This window comes from Carassius gibelio, chromosome A21 (assembly GCF_023724105.1).
Source record: "Carassius gibelio isolate Cgi1373 ecotype wild population from Czech Republic chromosome A21, carGib1.2-hapl.c, whole genome shotgun sequence".
Classification (NCBI taxonomy): domain Eukaryota; kingdom Metazoa; phylum Chordata; class Actinopteri; order Cypriniformes; family Cyprinidae; genus Carassius; species Carassius gibelio.
In genome coordinates, this window is record NC_068391.1 from 15,984,052 (window position 1) to 15,996,437 (window position 12,386).

At 39.8% G+C, this 12,386-nt stretch overlaps 1 protein-coding gene across 2 annotated transcripts in view; it reads right to left on the minus strand.

Moving 5' to 3' along the window:
- Positions 1-2,885, minus strand: part of LOC127941650 (mitogen-activated protein kinase 9) — an 18,097-nt gene extending 15,212 nt beyond the window's left edge. For both annotated transcript variants that reach the window (XM_052536959.1, XM_052536958.1), the window contains exon 1: positions 2,600-2,885. The gene's annotated coding sequence lies outside the window, so the exon portion shown is untranslated. The remainder of the gene's footprint in view (positions 1-2,599) is intronic.
- Between the last annotated feature and the right edge of the window lie 9,501 nt (positions 2,886-12,386).

Genomic DNA, 12,386 nt, shown 5'->3' on the forward strand with positions numbered 1-12,386 from the left:
CTAATGTATTTGACAGCTCTTGTGATGTTGCATGACAAGAAAAAGCTTAAGCAACATGATGCTAGAACACTCTCCCTCTACACACTTCACAGCCGCCCGGCTCTCGGTGGTACATGAGTCAGCTTGTGCCCAGCCTGAATTACAGTCATGCTACTAGGCCATGCTGTGCTAAATCACTGTCAAAATGGCCTGGCCTGCTTTAGCATGCTGCAAACGACAGGACCAATATCCTGAATTTTATCTCTGCCCAAGAGCCGTTTCAGGGACATGTTTCCTCTTACAGGAGAAAATAGAATTTTTCAATGCATCCCTCCCTGACCATCTGTGGAGAGATGTGATCCCAGCAAAATGGGTTGAATGATGATCAGTATGTTAGTAAATGTATCTTATTTCATTATAACAAATGCATGCATGCATTAATATTAAATACATTAAGATGCATATTCTTTTTTTATACTGACCCCCCAAAAAATAGGTCACATGGGTCTAATTATGAAAGGGCCACAAACAAAAAATAAACAAATTGGTATAATCAGTGTTTAAAATGGATAAGAAAGATATGTTTTCTACTAGGGTTAGGTGATGTCTTCAAATTTGGCATCGGATGATGTCTAAAGTGAAACATCATGAAGGACGATGACGGGGGCGGGGATTGGGGGAGGTGTGCCTGAACCATTAATCCTTATAAGGGAAAACAACTACCGTATTTTCCGGACTATAAGTCGCACTTTTTTTCATAGTTTGGCTGGTCCTGCGACTTATAGTCAGGTGCGACTTATTTATCAAAATTAATTTGACATGAACCAAGAGAAATGAACTAAGAGACATGAACCACGAGAAAACTTTACTGTCTCCAGCCACGTGAGGGCGCTCTATGCTGCACAGTGCTCCTGTATTCTACACTGAAAACATAGAGCGCCCTCTCGCGGCTGTAGACGGTAATGTTTTCTCTTGGTTCTAAATAAATGCGACTTATAGTCCAGTGCGACTTATATATGTTTTTTTCCTCATCATGACGTATTTTTGGACTGATGCGACTTATACTCAGGTGCGACTTATAGTCCGAAAAATACGGTAACTATTCCTAACAAAGTGTTTACACTGGATGTGAGCGGCGCGACAAAATACTATAGAACCACTGATCTAGAATAATGATTCATTATATATAGATCAGTCAACAGAACTCAGTATAATCAGTGATGCTGTCTGCATGACAATACAAATCCCGACAGTAAACTGCTGCCGCGTTTTGTTTATGACGTGCTGACACAGAATTCAAATGATATTCAACGGTCCCTTTGTCGTGTCAAGTGTAGACAGTCTTTAGCTAATGACAACTTTTCACGTCCGGTGTGGACACTGTGTAAGGACAGATGACTGAGACAATGGGGAATGATTTGCAGATCCTCAGTACCACTGCCAAACATTTGACCTTGTAAAATGTATGGTAAGTACTGCCACTTCATAGTATAAACCTTTTTCAAATTTATTATTTTTTTCTATTCAGCCAGTCATGCTGGAGTTCCAATATAACAGAAGTTACAGCAGAAATATTATTTTTTTATTGTGTCATCCAAGAGTAACAGATTATTGAAAAAGAAAAGAAAATGAAGTGCAGGGACTTGGTTCTATCTATCAGATGTTGACTGGATTTTGAGATGTGGGCGTTTTTCTTAAAATTAATGTGAGATTGCAGAGTACATGACTGGAGAAGTCCATCTGACATTTTCACCGGAAGATTGGTTTATGACTTTTTGATAAAAAAAATATAGATCTTAATGTAGCATTCAACATATTCCACTACATATGCTATAAAGGTGTGTGGGGGCGGGGGTATTAAAGTCTGCCGACACTCATTTTGTAAACTAGTAGAAGTCATTCAAAACTACATTTTCCCTATAAAAACAGCAAACTTGTAACGTTAGTGGTAAATTCAAACTTCCTGGCGGGTGAAAAGGTCACTTAAAGGAAGCCATATGAATTGTGGGGTTAAATTATCGTGGTACTCTTGACCTGCAGTATGTAAACACATCCTCTCATGCATCACAACACTGCTACTGATCTCATTCAGATACCCGCGCTCTTCTTAGATTACATATATTGAATTGTATGCCAATTTAAGAACACCGAATACAAATCTAGAGAATGTCAAGTGAAGTTTCAATGTGTGTTTTTATACGGTCTATGGTCAGGCTGCACTCGCTCCATCACAGGCAAGCTAGTTAGTCATCCAATAGCAGCTAGCTATATCTAAGCGAAAGATGGACTAACTTATGCAAAAAAAAATAAGGTATTTTCTGTTATAAATGCTATTCCCCAAAATATATATATATATTTTTTTTTTTTTGCTTGCCTGTCAGTCACTCTTATGACGGCCTGATCCAGCGCGAGGTAACAACTTTGCAGCAGATATGTAGCGCGCGCGATAACTCCATATCAAACTCCCGGCAAACTGCAGCTCTATGACAAAACGAGCGCAGTAACACGCGCTTTCAAGTTGCTCGTTCCTAAAGACATTTAACCACGTGCTCATGGTCGCGAACAGAAACAAACGACCGTCTGAGGTTGGTGAATTTTCACTAGCTCGTTGCGGGCTTACCTCCTCTTCTTCTTCTCCTCGCTTTCTCCACTTCACTCCCATACATACAAACACGCGCAAGCACGCCAGCAAACAAATCCTCTGAACCGCGGAAGTGTCGGCGTTTATCGCTTCCACGTTAAACACCGTCGTCCTTAATGCCGGCCAAGTCCGATTTCTTTCTCTTTCAAGACGCTTGACAGTGAAATCCAGAGTGTGGCATGACTGCAGGGGCGGAGGGACAGTAATTTTTCGGCGTCTCTCTCTCACACACACATACACTCACCCTCGCTGGGCAGGGATGACGTAATGGCATACTCGTCAGGTCAAGTTGTATCTTTTGATGCAGCCTTAAAAGTTGCAGGAATCGCAGATGGATTACTTTTAAACTACGCCCAGTCAACTTGAGATTGTATCGACAAATTATCTAAATGGAGCAGTGGTCTTTAGAATGGGGATTTCAATTGTCTGTTGAAAAAACAAAAACGCTCTTCTTTACAAGGAAACAAATTGGAGCAGAGTTAGAGTTCAAACTATATTTATATGGCAAGGAGCTGGAAAGGATAGACTCGTTCAGATTTTTAGAAAGTGTGGTTCGATGCTAGGCTCACATGGAAGGTACATATTAATGGCATAAACAAGTGTAAAAAGGGTTTTTAAACCTATCTAAAAATGTGATGAGATGTTTGGTGGGATCAGAGTGGGGAGCTGACTGGTCTAGTTTGAAAACTATATATATATATATATATATATATATATATATATATATATATATATATATATATATATATATATATAAGGCAAGTGAGATGGGTATAATGGAGAGGAATTACTATCCAACTGCAGTTCTGCCTAGCTGTACCTCCTTGGTTTTTACCACAGCCAGAGATAGAGTTTAGCCTCCTTGAATTGATGAGATATTAATATTATAAGAGGAAATTATTATGGTTATTTACATATTTATACCGATGGTTCTAAAGATCCTAAAACAGGTAGAACAGCAGCAGCAGTAGTAATCCCTGAGTTTAATGTTGAGTGTGGAAAGAGACTTACCGATGATATATCTGTATATGCATGTGAAATGATGGCCATGATTATTGCTTTGTAATAGGTAGAGGAGGTCAGGCCAGAGAGTGGTAATTGCATAAGATTCATGTGCAGCATTAATGAGTTTAAAATTTTGCAACTCCAGGAGTAGAGAGGACTTATTGTATGAAATACTACAATCTTTATTCAGAATTCACCAAATACATTTGTCTGTAAGGTTTGTTTGGGTCCCTGCACATGTTGGAATTGATGGGAATGACAAGGCAGATAAAGCAGCTAAATGTGCTTTGAAGAGTGGAAATAAGCACATAAATATTAGCAAGTCAGAAACTAAGGTGGGGACAGATCAAAAAGATGTGACAAAATCAATGGAACAAAGAAAGCAAAGGGAGATTTTTTTTTTTTTAAATAGTCCATTAGTTGGAAAGATGTGAACTGGAGGACAAAATAGAAAATGGGGAAGGTTATTGAAAGAATAACAAATGGTCACACGGGTCTAAACAAGTCTCTATACATGATTGGGAAGCATAATAATGGAAGGTTTGAATATTGTGGAGAGGAAGAAACAGTAGAGTTTTATTGCATTGCCAGAAGTATGATTCAGTGAGAGAAATTTTAAAGAATACACTAGGAGAGAATGGAGTGCAAAATATAAACGATATTTGTAAAGAATCTGCAGATGATAAGGGTTGGAGTCTACTTCTAGAGTATTTACGATCAACGAGATTAATACATAGAATCTGAGTGTGTGTGTGTGTGTGTGTGTGTGTGTGTGGTGATTTAGATCCTTAGTCCACACTACGAATCAGTGGGTGGCAGTTATGCACTCGAAAGTTGTTTGCCAGTCGCCAATAAAAACAAAAGAAGAAGAAGATGAAATTATCTAAATCACTTTACATAAAGCTCCTCCTAATTTGGCCATTTATGCTCAGTCACTGCACAGTCAGGCCTCAGCTTGTGTTGTAAGATGTTATTGTTCTGTTATGTTTTAATGTTAAACAGAGCAGTGCATTTTTTCCCTTAAAATATACACTTTCTGTTGGCATTGCTTTCTTCTCTTTAATCATTGACAATAATGTAGCTTTGAGCAGAGTCTAGAGTGTTGGAGAACATTTGTATGCATGAGTGCTATGAAAGTATTTTTGGTGCAAAACAACTGAGCGTCCGTGACAGTGGAATTTGTAGTTGTACAGAAGTAGTACGTGTAGTAGCCACATGTGTACCAGTAAATTTGAAGTCACAGACAAAAGTTGCAAAGTTGTAGATTTTTTTTCCTCTTCCACAAACACAACACAATAGTTACACCTTCTTGAACCCTTTACTGCAGGTGCACAAATCCTATTCTACAAATCACAAATCAAGAAACTCACTTTTGCTACTATTGCTGCAGTGAATAAGGTGCAAAACACATTCACACACCTAAAAAATGTGAAGTCATGGATGAATTTTGTACATCCGCAAATCAGTATGTGAATTCTTGCAATGAGATTTGCACACTTGTAGAATGTTGTCTTATATATATGTAGTTAATATATTAAACTAATTAATTTCAACATTTACTAATACATTATTAAGAACAAAAATTGTGCTTGTTGACATTATTTAATGGATCAGAGCTAACATGAACTAACAAAGAACAGTTTTTTTTAACAGTATCAAAGATGAATGCATATTGTAACAAATGTATTGCTCATTGTTATTTAATGTAAATTTCAACGTTTACTAATGTTAACTAATGATACCTTATTGTAAAGAGAGACCAAAACTTAAATAGCGTATACCTAACATACCTGACAATCTTCTTGGTTTTGATTACCAGCATTCTTCAAAGTATCTTCTTTTGAGATAAAAGTCAGAGGTTACATTTAGCAGCTGTAAAAGCAAGACAGAGATAATGCAGATGATCTCAGACATACTGATGCATATATGACTGCAGTACATTCTCCTCATAAAAATAGCTGAAACTAGCTTATGTATTTAGTTGTGGTTATACACACTTAAACAAATCTTCACTTCTACATACTTTAAGAAACATGGGAGACAAAAAAAACTATGTTTGCTTATTGCAACTACATTTACAAAAATAAGATTGTGAAAGAATATTATCAAGACAAATGCTAATGAGTTATTGTGATTATGTGGTTGGGGTTGTAAAAAAATATGGTTTACAGTGCTGTATTGCAATTGGATTGTTTTATACAGGAAAAATACAAATACACAAAAACTGAACTGTACTAACACTGACAATACAGTAATAATACTTTAAATGAAAATACAATAATAATACATCGATCTACTGTAAAATTTACAGCAATCTCTACAATGCTACAGGTGAGTTTTATCAGGGTTGGAGCTAAACTCATTTAATATTTAAACTATAAACAAATGTACAGTATAATGGTGATATCAGAAAAAGATACTATCTGCTTTGGAAGATTCTAGCAGCTCACAAAGTGTTTTTTTTTTTCTTTTATTTCTGCTGATAGGTGCCAAAACTAGCTCTTCTGATTGGCCAAAACTCTCTGGTCTCTGAACAGTGCCCACTGTTTCCCCTGCAGATGCACAAATCAAAAAAACTTGTCATTTGCAAGTGAAAAACAGCTTTGATGCTCGTAGCAGCAGATTCACACCGTTGTCGTTATGCACTTGAGTTTGTGCTAGAAAAAGCATCCAAGAAAAAAAATATACAAGTGCATCTCAATAAATTAGAATGTCATGGAAAAGTTCCTTTATTTCACTAATTCAACTCAAATTGTGAAACTTGTGTATTAAATAAAATTAGTGCACACAGACTGAAGTAGTTTAAGTCCTTGGTTCTTTTAATTGTGATGATTTTGGCTCTCATTTAACAAAAATAAATAAATAAAATAAAAACATTTAGTGAATTGTTGGCCTTCTCGAAAGTATATATGTTCATTTACTTTACATTTACTCAGTACTTGGTATGGGCTCCTTTTGCTTCAATTACTGCCTCAATTCGGCATGGCATGGAGATTATCTGTTTTTGGCACTGCTGAGGTGGTATGGAAGCCCAGGTTTCTTTGACAGTGGCCTTCAGCTCATCTGCATTGTTTCGTCTTTTGTTTCTCATTTTCCTCTCTATGGGGTTCAGGTCTGGTGAGTTTGCTGGCCAGTCAAGCACACCAACACTATGGCCATTTAACCTAATTTTGGTGCTTTTGACAGTGTGGGCAGGTGCCAAATCCTGCTGGAATATAAAATAAGCATATTCAAAAAGCTGGTCAGCTGAAGGAAGCATGAAGTGCTCCAAAATTTCTTGGTAAATGGGTGCAGTGACTCTGGTTTTAAAAAAACAGTGGACCAAAACCAGCAGATGACATTGCAGCCCAAATCATCACAGACTGTGTAAACTTCAAGCAACTATGAGCTTCTCCACCCTTTCTCCAGACTCTAGGACCTTGGATTCCAAATGAAATACAAAACTTGCTCTCATCTGAAAAGAGGACTTTGGAGCACTGGGCAACAGTCCAGTTCTTTTTCTCATTAGCCCAGGTAAGAGGCCTCTGACGTTGTCTGTGGTTCAGCAAATTCCTTGACACATCTGTGTGTGGTGGCTGTTGATGCCTTGACCCCAGCTTCAGTCCATTCCTTGTGAAGTTCACTCAAATTCTTGAATCGATTTTGCTTAACAATCTTCATAAAGCTGCGGTTCTCTTGGTTGGTTGTGCATCTTTTTCTTCCACACCTTTTCCTTCCACTAAACTTTATATTAACATGCTTGGATACAGCACTCTATGGATGTTTGTGGCTTACCCTCCTATTGAAGGGTGCCAATGATTGTCTTCTGGAAAACTGTCAGATCAGCAGTCTTCCCCATGATTGTGTAGCCTAGTGAACCAATCTGAGACCATTTTGAAGGCTCAGGAAACCTTTACAGGTGTTTTGAGTTGATTATCTGATTGGCATGTCACAATATTCTAATTTGTGTAGATAGTGAATTGGTGGGTTTTTTGTGCACTAAATTTATTTAATACACAAGTTTCACAATTTGAGTTGAATTACTGAAATAATTAAACTTTTCCATGACCTTCAAATTTATGGAGATGCACCCCTTTACATGTAAGAAAACATTCTACAAATGTAAAAATCTCATGCAAGAAATCACATAGTGATTTTGCCGATGTACAAAATTTGTCCTTGACTTGTGAATGTGATGTGTGAATGTGTTTTGCCCCATATTCACTGCAGCAATAGTAGCAACACATGTGAGCATACAAGTTTCTTGATTTTGTGATTTGTAGAATAGGATTTGTGCACCTGCAGTAAAGGATTCAAGAAGATGTAACTATTGTGTTGTGTTTGTGGAAGAGGAAAAATAAAAATGACAAGTTTGCAACTTTTGTCTGTGACGTATGGCTATTCTCTACAACTACAAATTCCACTGTCACAGACGCTCAGTTGTTTTGCACCAAAAAAAACTTCATAGAGTCTGCTCTATCCCTGTTTCTGAGTAAAACATCTGTGTAAAATCAACAAAAACCTAAGTAGAGCTCTTTCCATTTGATAAAGAGAATGAAATATTGCTGAAAACATTGTGTAATAACTGTCATGGTGCATTCCATTAATACCATACACATTGACTTATTTGTTTCTTAACAATTTCGTAACATAGGGATTTTTTTTCTATGATATTGCTCAATCTTATGAATTTTATCCTGATTTCAACCTAATCTTGATGTTCTTGACTGCATCTAGCATTAAAAATAAAACACTTTCTAAAAATGTTGTAATACTGTAATTAAAACAGATTATCGGAGTATTTTATCAAAAGTTTTTCAGTAATTCATTACTTGTTTCTTTATGTCCCTCGATCTCCCTGGGATATAAAGCTTGACAGCTTGACTTCACTTATAGCGCAAAAACGGAAAGAGAAAAAAATAAGAGAAGTGAAAGAGGCAAAGGGTCGACAGTATGTTACCCAATATTTCACAAGAAAAGGTGGGTTTGTAATTAGGCCTAAATTTTTTAGTGGACCACCCGTGACAATGATCGAAGCCTACGGCACTTTTCTGTGCGTAACTTACGCACGCTTTGTACATGAGGCCCTATGTCTCCACGGTAGCATTTTTCGATAAGCTAGCACGTTTCGATAGAGCAAGGTGCAGCGGGTGCACAGCTTTGCCTCTAGGGTGACCACCCGTACTGCGTAGCGTGTGCGCGCACAGCGTTTGAAGCCCAATTTATGCATCCCACATATTGAGACTGTGTCACGCATAATCAATGCTTGCTCAAAAAAAGTTGGTCGCTCTATATCGTCGCGCCCCAGGCAGCCAAACGAACATTACTTGACAGTTCAGCACGCTACTGTTGCCACACCCACCCCTCAGTTGAACTGCTGACTAGGTTGATGTCAACTTTTTCGTTGTTGTCATGACAGCGCACGCACGTGCATACCAGACACACTGGGAAGGAACTTTTAGATGCATGCTTTTCAATTCGAAAAATGGAGAAAGTGAGGCACCGCCATCATCAATTAAAAAAGAGAAGGTGTGTCCTGTATTAAACTTTTTTTTTTCATGCGCCTGCCTTTACTAAAATGCAAGTTCACCATCCTTTCTCCCCCTTCTCGTTCCGTGAACCTCTGGAGTTGTGAGTTTAGACTTTTTTTTTCTGTTCCTGTGGTATTGAGCAACTACAAATCATTTTAATCCTATAATTTTATATTATAATTTATTTAAAATGAATAAATTGTAATGAAAAATAAATCAAATTAAATAGCTAAATTAAATCATAAGTGGAAGTGCATCTGTCAATTCTGTCATGAGCATACATCAGCAATAACACGTTTAGGGGAATAGGGCATTATTAATATACCATGTAAGGTGGTATGTACTAGAAATGGGTAAACCACTATCAGTGAGTCTGCCCATGGGGTGGGGGCACCGCTGCGCAATGTGTCCCACATTGTCCCTCAGAAAAATACCCCTTGTCCCCCCAAGACTGCAAAGCCTTTCTTGAGACATTGTAGGCCTCAAGTAGTAATACAACTCCACATCATCTTCAAGAGATGCACTGAAACCTCACAAACCTGCAAGATCGAGCAATCTTGGCAATGTGGCCTTTGAAGGTCAGCTGGTCATCAAATATTACACCAAGATTGCAATGGGGTAATTTTAGAAGAACCTAGCTGGATGGTGAAATCATACTGTAGAGTTGGAGTGGCAGGGAAGACAAGAAGCTCATTCTTTGCCAGGTTGAACTGTAGGTGATACTTTTTCATCCATGCCGAGATGTCCGGCAGGCACCCTGAGATTTGTCCAGCTACCGTTGGATCTTCTGGTTGAAATAAATGATAGAGCTGTGCATCATCAGCATCGCAATGGTATGAGAAGCCATGTGCCTCTATGATGTAGTGTGTATGGAGAAGAGGAGGAGTCCAAGAACTGATCCCTGAGGAACCCCAGAGATTAGTTGATGTGCTTTGGAGGACAGCTCCTCCCCAGGCCACCCCGAAAGACCTACCAGTGAGATAGGATTCAAACCAGTGAAGTGGAATCCCTGTAATGTGTAGTGAAGACAGTACAGACAAGGGGATCTGATGATTGACAGTGTCAAAAGCAGCAGACAGATCCAGCAGAATAAGAACTGATGATTTGGAATCAGCTTTTGACATCTGCAAGGCTTCTGTGACTGGCCACTTCTGAAACCTAACTGGTTAGTGTCCAGTTTGTTGTTCTGTGAAAGAAACAATGATACCTGGTTAAAACAACGCATTCAAGAGTTTTCTCTTTGAATGGAAAGAAAGAGACAGGTCTGTATCTGTAAGTGAAGTGTGTAAATGTAGGTTTTTTGAGCAGTGGGGTTACCCGAGCCTGCTTGAATAAAGGTGGGGAAGTGCCTGTGAGGAGAGATGTGTTGAAGATATGTGTGATTGCTGGTGAGAGTGTAAGAGAGATTGTTTGGAGAAGGTGTGAGGGGATTGGGTCTAGAGGGCATGTTGAAGGACGGCTAGAGAGGAGAAGTTTTGATACTTCTGCCTCAGTGAGGGGGCAGAAGGAGAAAATGGGAGTTTTAGTTTAGTTGATGTGGTTGATTTGAAGTCCTATGTGTTTGGGGCTGAGAATTGACTACTAATTGTTCTAGATTTGTCTGTGAATAATGTGGCAAAATCATCTGCTGTTATAAAAGTGGTGGTAGGTGGTGAAGGGAGACATAGGAGAGAACTGAATGTTTTGAAGAAATTATTCTGGAGCGCTGTTGATCTTGTTTTTATGAAGTATGAAGATTTTGCAGTATGGACTTCAGCAGAGAAAGACTAAAGCAAAGTCTGATGGATCTTTTGATTTGTGCCATTTTCTTTCTGATGCCCTGAGTTCAGTCCGATGCTCACAGAGAACATCAGATAACGTCTTGGTTACATATGGTAACCATCGTTCCCTGAAGAAGGGAACGGAGATGTCAAGTCAGTGACTGACGAAATTGTGATATCGCTTCGATAGACCGATCTACTTTGAGTGTAAACTAAATGAGCCAATGCACATTGGCATGCGATTATTGCATCCAGCTGCTGATGATCACAGCGATAAGGCAGCAGATGCAATGCATAACAGGTTTTCTCTGAGGAGCCGAGCTGGAGACCACTGGCTCAGCGGTGGTACAGCAACCGTGGTGACGGGACATAACGTCTCTGTTCCTTTCTTCAGGGAGCAAAGGTTACCATACATAACCGAGAAATTCCCTTTCAGTTGGTCACTCTCGACGTCACGTTGGTGACCAATGAAATTGGGATCCCTACAAAGCACCATGGGTGCTGCCCCTTTTAGTGCCCTGTGCGAGCCACCTGCGCCCCTATTAGGCATAGGCCGTGGCTCGGAACAAGTAGTTCCACTCACCATTGTCAAAGCACTACCTCACTGGGTGAGACTGGATAACACTGGGAAAACGTTTCCCATTCCACTTTGAATAGGGACGCTACGGAGGCCCCATCCTTCCTGAAGGAGTTTCTGGGAGCAAATTCACATATAACATCCTTTTAGGTGTATATAGAGAAATTTGAGGTGATTAAAACACTCTTGGGAAGGCAGAAGTCTTCTGGGGAAACATGGGCTCTAAGGCTATACCGTGGACTATACACATATGACTACCGCTTAGGTCTCAATATGGAAGCCTTCCACGGTTCTCGCGGATTCATCATGAAGGCCTGGCACCGGACATTCCGCTGCATCCAGCTGCCTAGGGTGATGGAGGATCTCATCAAGGTCTACAGTACGGGCACTCTGGAGCAGTTTAAGCAAGCCAACACTAACCGGGGTATCTCAGTGCCACTACCCATTTGAGGTGTTAGGGATCGCCCAACCTGCAGCTCTACAAATATCTGTCAGTGAGGTGCCATGAGCCAGCACCCAGGAGGATGCAACACTTCTAGTTGAGTGAGCTCGCAACCTGAACAGGCAGGGCACACCCTGTGACTGATAAGCAAGGGTTATAGCACCCACAATCCAGTGGGCCATCCTCTGCTTAGAGACGGCATTCCCTTTCTGCCGGCCTCCGTAACAGACAAAGAGCTGGTCTGAGGTCCTGAAGCTTTGTGTCCAGTCTACGTAGCATCTCAATGTTCGGACAGGACAGAGCAAAGCCAGGACTGGATCTGCCTCCTCCAGGGGCAATGCTTGCAGGTTCACCATTTGGTCTTTGAAGGGTGTAGTGGGAACCTCCTCAGGATTACCTGGGAGTCAGCCGGCCCACACTCTAGACACGAATCGTCGACTGAAAATGCATGCAGGTCCCCTACTCTTTTAAT